Raw genomic sequence first — 10,000 nt, forward strand, 5'->3', positions numbered from 1 at the left:
CAGGTTAGATTAATGAATGGCTCACATGGAGAGCTGTTGTCAGTAGAACTGCAATTTGAGATGGAATCTGTCTAAAACCTTGGAAACTTCCTGGAGGTAAGTTTATCATACCCCCCTCAGACAAAAATGGGCATGCTCAGAAAGGCAAACCTGAAATGTAAACAAAGTCTGAATCAAAACAAAAAAATCCCTGGGATTGTCCCTTTAAAGAAAAACTCCACCTTAGAACTCAAAAAACATGTTTTTTTTTTGTATCTTTGTTTTCTGAGCCATTTAATGCCTCAACATCATTTCAATTGCTTCTTTTACAATTTTAATGTGCTTCCCTCAAATTGGTGGATGATGGGGCCTACCTGCCATGGTAATGTGATCTTGTTTTCTTGCTTTCATTCCTTCTTCCCAGAATACATTTCAAGTCCTTTTTATATGAGTCATGATAGATATAAAGAAATGATAAAGAAATGGTCTTGTTTTATCATGCCATTATGATAGAATAGCAGGACTGTGAAGCACTGCCATCTAAACACACCTTCTGTAACAAAGTTACTTCTATGTTTCTGTGACTGAGCCTCATTTAGGTGTTTGTCCGAGTTTGTTCCTGGATCCTGGATTCGCACCCATGCATTTAACACATCAGGCAATGAGCGCCCTTCAACACTTATTGTTTCCATAGCTAGTGCGGGTTTTACAGGGTCAGGTTGCTAGCCAGAGGCCCAACACTCCTCAGAGGGTCCACCGCATACTCATATGCACACACTCACGCCTAAGACAATTTAGTGTCCAATCCACCTACTGCATGTCTTTGGAATGTGGGAGGAAACCAGAGCACTCAGAGGAAACCCACACAAATGCAGGGAGTACATGCAGACTCCCTACAGAAGGCACCCTAGCTGAGAATCAAACCAGAGCACCTCATACTGTGAGATGACAGCTCTAATCGCTGCAGCACTGCGCCATCCCCAGAGCTTGTTCTATGCTATAAATAGCTGTTAGCTGCTTTCAGCAAAAGAAGGTAGGCAGGTATCAGGCTTTTGTAAAGGGATTATTCTGTAGTTCTAAAAGAACTAACAGACCTTCCCCCACACTCTCATGCAGAGATGAAAACTCTCACTGCAGTAAATGATCCTTGCTGTACATTTACAGGTGATAAGTTGTAGGACTCCAAACTAAGTCTGTGACCTACTTCCCAATGCCTTCAGTGGGAAGTTTTGTTTTCTCTCTCATGAATGATGCAAAATTAAAATGTCATGTTCACACCCCTTTTTTCTATTTTCTATTTATTTATACTTTGATAACCAGAAAAGTGAACTGGTCCCGGGACCCTTTTCAGCCACAACTCGGGCTACATTGGCAATGATAATAACAAGTAATAAATGCACTTATCAATACAAAGAAAAAATACTGACATAAAGACATTGACAAAGACTGCATGTACAACACATAGCCAATGTGTGACAGTAAATAAGTAAAATATTAAGCAACATTTACTAGAATATATACATTAATACTTAACTCTGCTATATTAGATTTATTATAAATAATGAATTGCATGCACCCATATTGCACATACTATATATAGGTTTATAGGTTCATAGGTAGGTACTAGGCTATTGGCCCTAGGGCCTATATAAGCCTATCCAAAAAGGTACTTTGGCTTTCGCCACCCAAGAAAATTATTTTCCTGTTCCCCTGTCGAGCAGAGCCATAGAAGTGATCCCCGGGGTGAATTTCCTATTTCTCATCCAATCATCAAGATTTTTCTTGAAGAGTGCTAATGAGGAGCTTTGTTTGATATAGACAGGTAGTTTGTTCCAGAGTATGGGAAGTCTCTGGGACAGGAATCTATTCCTGCAGCATGCTCTGTTTATTGTGGTGACAAGGTTTAGGTCCCTAGAGGGTGTAGCTCAGAGGGATTGGGATTTCTTTAAGTCGAGCATGTACAACAGCTATGGGTTTGACATAGCTTTGTATGTTAGGCAGAGATTGCTTCTGAATAGGCGATATGTAACAGAGTAAAGCTGGAGTTTTTTGAGACGGTCTGCATAGGGCATCTGTTTGAGGCTGGTAATCCTCTGTGTGAGGTACTTCTGTGGCCTTTCCAGTTGTTGTAGATGTCTTGTGAGGTACATACCAAAAGGGGCGTTGTACTCTGTAATGGGTCTAATGAGTGATGAGTAGAGGGGAACAATGACCTCTTTTTTCCTGGATGAGAAACCTTTTGTGATGAGGTGTACCACATAGAAGGATTTCCTGACTACTGTGGCGATGTGATTATCAAAGGAGAGACTACTGTCCACCTGTGTCCCAAGGTCTCTTATCACACTTTTGGTGTTAAGTAAACTACTGCCTATGTGGTAGTTCATGGGTACAGAGTTTTTACCAAAGGGGATGACAATGCACTTTTTGGCATTGAGTTTGAGGCCATGGCTTTGACACCAGGCATATGTCTCAGTGAGGCCCTTTTGTAGGATGTCCACATCATTAGGAGTTTCGATTATAGCTCCTAGTTTGCAGTCATCTGCAAAATTCATTAGCCAAAGACCTTCTGTGTTGGCCTGTACTTCAGAGAAGTAGATACCAAACAGGAAAGTACCCAGGACTGAACTCTATGGTACTCCACTTGTTACTGGTCTGAAGTCGGATTTGGAGTCTGCTACTTTCACAGTGTGGGTTCTGTCAGTGAGCCAGTTGGCAACCCATCTTGTGACATAAGGATTTATACCTAGTTTAGTGAGTTTATCTATAATCCTAAAGTGGGAGATGGTGTCAAAAGCCTTGGTGAGATCTAGATGAGCTGTGTGAACCACCTTACCCTCATCTATGGCTTTGATGACTGCTTCAAAGAAGTCTATCAGGTTTAGGACACATGATCTGCCTTTTACAAACCTGAACTGGGTGGGGTCCAGAGTTTGGAGATTACCAATGTCTTTGTTTATAAGTTCCATGATGATACATTCCATGGCCTTGCACACCAGGCTCGTCAGGCTAATGGGGTGGTAGTTCCCGGGGTCCGTGGTGGCTCCCCCTTTGTGGAGTAGGATAACCATCAATGTGTGCTATTCAGTGGGCACAAAGCCTGAGGTGAGGCTATGACTGAACATGGTACTTAGGTGGGGTGCCAGTTCGTTCTGTAGTTCATGTAGAACACAGCCTGGGATGTTGTCAGATCCCATGGATGCTGTGTTCTTGGCTTTGGATAGTGTGGTTTTTACCTGTGCAGCTATGATTACAGGAACTTTGCATTCTTCCAGTGTAGAGATTGTCCCTTTAGGGGGTGAGAGGGGGGGGTAAAGTTAGCACTGAAACTATCTGCCAGGATGTTGGCACTATCAGTTGGTTCTGTATATTTAGTGCCATTTTGCTGTAACTCAGAGCAGATCTGAGTGTTGCCATTGAGATTCTTGACATAGCTATAGAATACTTTGTGGTTGTGTTTAGAATGAGTGGTGATTTTGCTTTCATAACTAGCTTTGGAGGATTTTATGAGGGATCTCAGCTTCTTACTGAGGCTGACCAGGGAGTTCCTCCAATCATGGGATTTTACTCTTTTTTTGCAACAGTTTCTTTCTTCTGTTGTAGAGTTGGTTTATGGCAGGGGATTACCAGATTGGCTTCCTTTTTTTTGGAGGATAGCATCTTGGTTTTGTTAGGTATAGCATGATCCATGCACATGTGTAAGTGCTTATAAAGTGCATTTGTGTAGGATTCAGCAGTCGTACCTCTATTGTCCATCTGCATGGGTGTCGTGAAGTTTACCACTTCTGTCTTAAGAAGCGTGAAGTTGGCTTTGGAGAAATTTTTTATGGTGGTTTCCCTAATGGGGGGTGGGGGAGAGATGTGGATGTCTAGGGTGATTAGCTTGTGGTCGGATCTGACCAACGAGGAATTGACCTCTGGTGTGGAATACCAGTCGCCCATGTTGGTAATGACCAGGTCTAGGATATTGCTGTCTCTGGTGGGGTTGGATAAGTAATTTATGAATTCCAGAAAATGTACGCGCAAGTATATTTATTTTATTTATTTTACATTTGTTGACCGGGTTAGTCCAACTGGATACATATCCGTTTTCAGTGGAGGCCCGGGGAGAAAAGCTCCAAAGAACAGAGGTACATGAGTACATATACTGACAAAACAATAGTAAGTTAGTAAGTTAACATAACATAAGAAGGCACATTAAAACAATAAGTAATACAAAAAATATAATCCTAGATAAAAATAGAAGTTAGTGAGATGGATTGTCATGGCTGCAGGGTGAACCCTTTAGGATTTGGGTTGTGTGGTGGCTTGGCTAGGCTATGTAGGGTCGAGGGGATGCGCTATTAGTCGGGATTAGAGCATGGGCAAAGCCATTGGGTTTTTAGTAAAGCTCGGAGGTGGGTTTTAAATTGGTGCAGAGTGGTCATTAGTCTTAGGTTGCTTGGGAGGGCATTCCAAGTTTTGCCAATGGAAATGGCATAAAGAGCTTCCCCTCCCGAGTTGTTAGGTTTGATGGTCAATACTTGAATACTTTTGGATGACCTGAGGGACGAAAGATTAGAATAGGGGTAAGAATGTTATTCAGTGAGGGAGTTTTATCGGGATGTTTAATGATTTTGAATGCCTCAGTAAGTTGGTTGAGTTTAAGAATATTGGGCAGTTCTAGCCATCCCAGTGTTCTTAGATTTAGGCAGTGATGGGTGCGGTAGGGCATTCCTGTGATAAATCTAGCTATGTGGTGATAGGCAGTGGATAGTTTATTAAGCTCTTTTTTGTGAAGGAAGGAGAATATGGGGGAGGCATAGAGGAGGGTGGAGAGGAGATGAGTTCGGGCGATGGTTAGTTTGGTGTGTGGGGTTAAGAATTTCTTAATTCTGTACATGGACCCAAGTTTCTTGTTGAGTGATTTAATGGTCAGGTTCACATGCATATCAAATCTAAGTTTGTGGTCTATTGTCACCCGAGTAGTTTGGTGTGGGTGACTGGAAAGATTTTGGTACCATTGTTAGCGGACACAACGAAGGTTGGGATGTGGGTGTTGGGGGATTCTAGACCGTGAGTAGTTGCTGGAGTAGGGAAGAATAGAAGCAATTTGGTTTTGGTTGGATTAAGTAGGAGTTTTAAGTCTGAGAACCATTTTTCGACTAAAGAAAAGCAGTTTTGGGTAGTAGCTTGGAGTTTGGTGAGAGAGTCATCAGAAGAGATTAGGGTGGAGTCATCCGCATATTGAATGCAGGTGGCTTTGGGAAGGACAGAGTGTAAACCGTTAATGAAGAGGGAGAAAAGAAGGGGACCGAAAATAGATCCTTGGGGGACACCGATATTGGTGGGGAGTAGGTCTGAAATCCTGTTTTGCCACTGTACCGCCTGTTTTCTACCAGAGAGGTAGGCGTTGAACCAACTTATAGTGGATTTGCTAAGATTAAATGTTTCCAGTGTGTGAAGCAGTTGTTTGTGGTTGACCATATCGAAGGCTTTCGATAGGTCTAGAAAGAGCGCAGAGGATATTAATTTGTTATTCCGGTTGAGGTTGATTGAATCAACAAAGGAGAGGAGAGCAGTGGTAGTGCTATGATGTGGGAGAAAGCCGTGTTGGGAGTTAGATAGGAGATTATTTTGGATAAGGTGGGTAATAAGTTGTTTGTGGATGCAGCGTTCCATAATTTTGGATAAGGGGGACAATATTGCAATAGGTCTATAATTGGATGTGTCAGTAGAGGATCCTCCTTTGTGGAGAGGAATGATATAGGAGATTTTCCAGATTGAGGGAATAGAGGCTTCGGAGATAGACCGATTAATAAGGATGGATACCGGGTAGGCTATGGCGTCGGCTGCTATTTGTAAGTATTTCGCTGGAAGTAGGTCAGCCGCTAGGGTAGTTGGTTTAAGTTTTTTCAGGAGGGTACGAATGTAGAAGGTGGAGGTGGGTTCTAAGTTGAAGGCAGGTTGATTTGGATCATTGGTTGAGGTTGCGGCCGAGGGGGAAGAGGTAAGCTGGCTGGCGAGGGACTGGATGGTCTCAGTAAAAAAAGAATTAAAAGAGTTAGCTATCTCACTTGGATCTTTATCCATGAGTGTTTCAGGTGTGGGGGTGGAAGATTTGCCTGGATGGAGGAGGTGGTTGAAACCAGCCCAGAATTTTTTAGGGTTGTTTTGATACTTGTCTTGGAGGTGACAGAAATATTGTTTTTTATCGGACATAACGGCTGCTTTAGTTGAGTTTCTAAGCTGTAGGAATTTGATGCGGTCCAGAGGGGTTTTTGTGGTTCTCCATTTGTTCCAGGCCTGGTCTCTGAGTTTAATTTTATTTTTTGTATCTTTGGTTAGCCAAGGTGCGATACGTTCCTTAGTTCTAATGAGTCGCTTAGGAGCGTGAGAGTCAAGTATTTTGAGGAAGGTATCATTAAAGTGTGACACACTCTCTTCTAAGGGTAGGGTATTTAGGATGGACCAGTTGCATGCCTTAAGGTCAGCAAGAAATTGTTCAGGGATGAAATTCTTGCTGTTCCTAACAAGTCTGGTTGGGAGGGGGTGAGTATTTGGACATTTGTGTTTTATAATAAAGGTAATAAGGTGGTCACTAAGGTCGTTGGGGGGGGTCCCTACGGTATAGTTGGTGGGATCCTTGCTTGTAAGGATCCAGTCTATGATGCTATCTTTTTGTTGGGCATGTCCAATTCTAGTGGGGGAAAGAATAAGTTGGGAGAAACCGTGTAAGTTAATAGGGAGAGGATTTGGATGAGAGGAGTATAGGGACCAGTCAATGTTAACATCTCCTAGAATTATCGTTTCTTGGGGATAGAAGGTGGTAAGCCAGCTGAGAGTTTGTTCTAGGTTTTCAATGTTGTTGCCTGGAGGTAAATAGGTGATTATGAGATTAATAATTTTTTGGTTGTTTAGGCATAATTTTAGGGCAATCAATTCCTGGTTGTGGATTTTTGGAGGTTGGAGGGGATTCCTAGTGATGCTCAAGGAGTTCTTGAACATAACTGCAATTCCTCCACCCTTTCTAGTTACTCTATCTGCCCTAAGGATGTTATACCCAGGTGGGATGATTTCCTCATCCTTAGTGATAGGTTTGAGCCAGGTTTCAGAAAGACACATGATGTCAGGGGAGTGGGTTTCGAGCAGAGCATGTAAGTTGTGTACTTTGTTGTTGATGATTTGTACATTGAGGTGAAGCATGCGGAGGGAGCCCGCTAGGCTTCTGGCAGTGTTCCAGGAGTTTGAGCCTAGGTCAATGGAAGGGCCAGGGTTGGGGTGGATATCGCCGTCTTTTGTTATGGATCTTTTTAAATAGTCAAGTATACCTTGGAGTTTAATTAGTAATTTGAAATGTTCCCTTGTTGAGGATGTTTTTGGGTAACAGAGAGTGAGGTGGAAACTGTAGGGGTTTTTGTTAATAGAAGGGTAGTGAGAGGGATGAATGGGATTAAGGGTGTCATGGGAGTACAGGGAGGTTTGACTTTTGGGTAGGTAGGCACCTGTAGGGTTTAGGGTATCGTATCTCGTTAACAGATAGGTTGAGATAAGTAATAGTATTATAAGAGGGAGAGTACAATAAGAGTTTCCTACCATGGCGAGGGGGGGGGATGAAATACCTTGTTTCAATTGGTGGGTAAAGAAACTAGGAGGCGGGAGGAGAGAGTGTTAATGGAAGAGTTGAGTGGGTGGGTGGATTGAGGGGGTAGGCTTAGTAGTATAGTCAGGTGGAGAAATGGAGGGGAGTGGTACTGGGAGGGGGACTGTTGTGATTGGGTGGTGGTAAGGGGGATGGGCCTAGAGACCTAATAAATGTAGAGGTAGTGGGGGCGGGTGGGAATAGGGGGCAGGGAGAGGTGCGGAGCGAGCCCGAGCGTAGCGAAGCGAGCGGGGATTACACCACAGAGGTATTACCTTGTTCTTAAGGTAACCACATTTAACAGCAGATAGCAGACTGTTTTATTAAATCTAAGGTCTGCTTTCTTAGTAAGATTTTGTTACTAGTAGCAAACAGTTTGTTTTTAAGTACAAGTAGCAAACAGTTTGATTTTAAGTATAAAGTCCGCTTTCTTAGTAGAATGATTTTAAAATAAAAAGTCTGTAATCTGTTTGTTGCTGCCTGACACTAGACAGTTGAAAATACTGTGAGGAAGGTAGGTTCTTTACCTAGGCAGCTGTTTGAGTGATAGGATTAATATGCAGACACTTTAGTTAGTTGTGTGCATTCACACAAGGAGAGGGACGTCTCAGGGCTGCCGTGATGGTTGGGTGCCACGCGGTGTACTTTTAGCTTGGGGACTGATAAGGGAAAAAGAGAGTACAAAACAGATGAAATTATGCAATGCACAAGTCACAGTTAAATTTATCATTATGAAGTAAAATACTGTAATGGTGTTATTCGTCTGCACAAAACAGCTGAAGAATTTGTTAATTAGCACAAAACAACTGTTTGGCGATACTAAACTATTCTGAGACGCTGAGGCTGTGCCACTAGGCCTTCAGAGCGTGCTCTGTAGCGCGCACTGCAAGCAATATTTACTGCTATTTCAGGATTTAGAAATTAAGCATGTGTAGAGAGTAACGCTGTACATTTAAAGACAAGGCTAATACAAGAGATGTAGTAGTGTTCAGCTTAGGATGAGCGTGCTACACTTACAACACGCTCACGTTTAAGCGGTTCACTCAGGTAACGTACTACCTAACAAACAAACATTTGTTCAATTGAAACAACTGTAAAACACATTTAAAGCAAGGTATTAAGTCTTGGTGAGCGTGCTCTACGAGCGAACTCACTAAATTACAACTATATAGGACAACACGCTCGCGTTTAAGCGGTTCACTCAAGTAGCGTGCTATGCCTAACAAACAAACATTTGTTCAATTGAAAATAACTGTACAACACATTTAAAGCTAGGTATTGTGTCTAGGTGAGCGTGCTCTATGAGCGAACTCACTAAATTACCACTATATAGGTTGCTGTTGTGTACAAGTGATTTCTCCGTTAAAAAGGAGATGCAGCAAGGTTGGAATCAGCTTAACATACCCTATTACACGAAGAAGCGACCGTGGAGGTGTACAGGTCTAATCGGTACTGGTCCCAAGGCAGATGACGAGGCGGAGATACCACAGGGGTGTAATGAAACCTCGTTGACGTCAGGGATTACACCACAGAGGTATTACCTTGTTCTTAAGGTAACCGCCTTTAACAGCAGATAGCAGACTGTTTTATTAAATCTAAGGTCTGCTTTCTTAGTAAGATTTTGTTACTAGTAGCAAACAGTTTGTTTTTAAGTACAAGTAGCAAACAGTATGATTTTAAGTATAAAGTCCGCTTTCTTAGTAGAATGATTTTAAAATAAAAAGTCTGTAATCTGTTTGTTGCTGCCTGACACTAGACAGTTGCAAATACTGTGAGGAAGGTAGGTTCTTTACCTAGGCAGCTGTTTGAGTGATAGGATTAATATGCAGACACTTTAGTTAGTTGTGTGCATTCGCACAAGGAGAGGGACGTCTCAGGGCTGCCGTGATGGTTGGGTGCCACGCGGTGTACTTTTAGCTTGGGGGCTAGGCAGCTGTTTGAGTGATAGGATTAATATGCAGACACTTTAGTTAGTTGTGTGCATTCGCACAAGGAGAGGGACGTCTCAGGGCTGCCGTGATGGTTGGGTGCCACGCGGTGTACTTTTAGCTTGGGGGCTAGGCAGCTGTTTGAGTGATAGGATTAATATGCAGACACTTTAGTTAGTTGTGTGCATTCGCACAAGGAGAGGGACGTCTCAGGGCTGCCTTGATGGTTGGGTGCCACGCGGTGTACTTTTAGCTTGGGGGCTAGGCAGCTGTTTGAGTGATAGGATTAATATGCAGACACTTTAGTTAGTTGTGTGCATTCGCACAAGGAGAGGGACGTCTCAGGGCTGCCGTGATGGTTGGGTGCCACGCGGTGTACTTTTAGCTTGGGGGCCTATTACACGAAGAAGCGACCGTGGAGGTGTACAGGTCTAATCGGTACTGGTCCCAAGGCAGGATATATATATATATATAT

This window comes from Protopterus annectens, chromosome 4.part0 (genome assembly GCF_019279795.1).
Source record: "Protopterus annectens isolate FY-2018-M chromosome 4.part0, PAN1.0, whole genome shotgun sequence".
Taxonomy (NCBI): Eukaryota; Metazoa; Chordata; order Ceratodontiformes; family Protopteridae; genus Protopterus; species Protopterus annectens.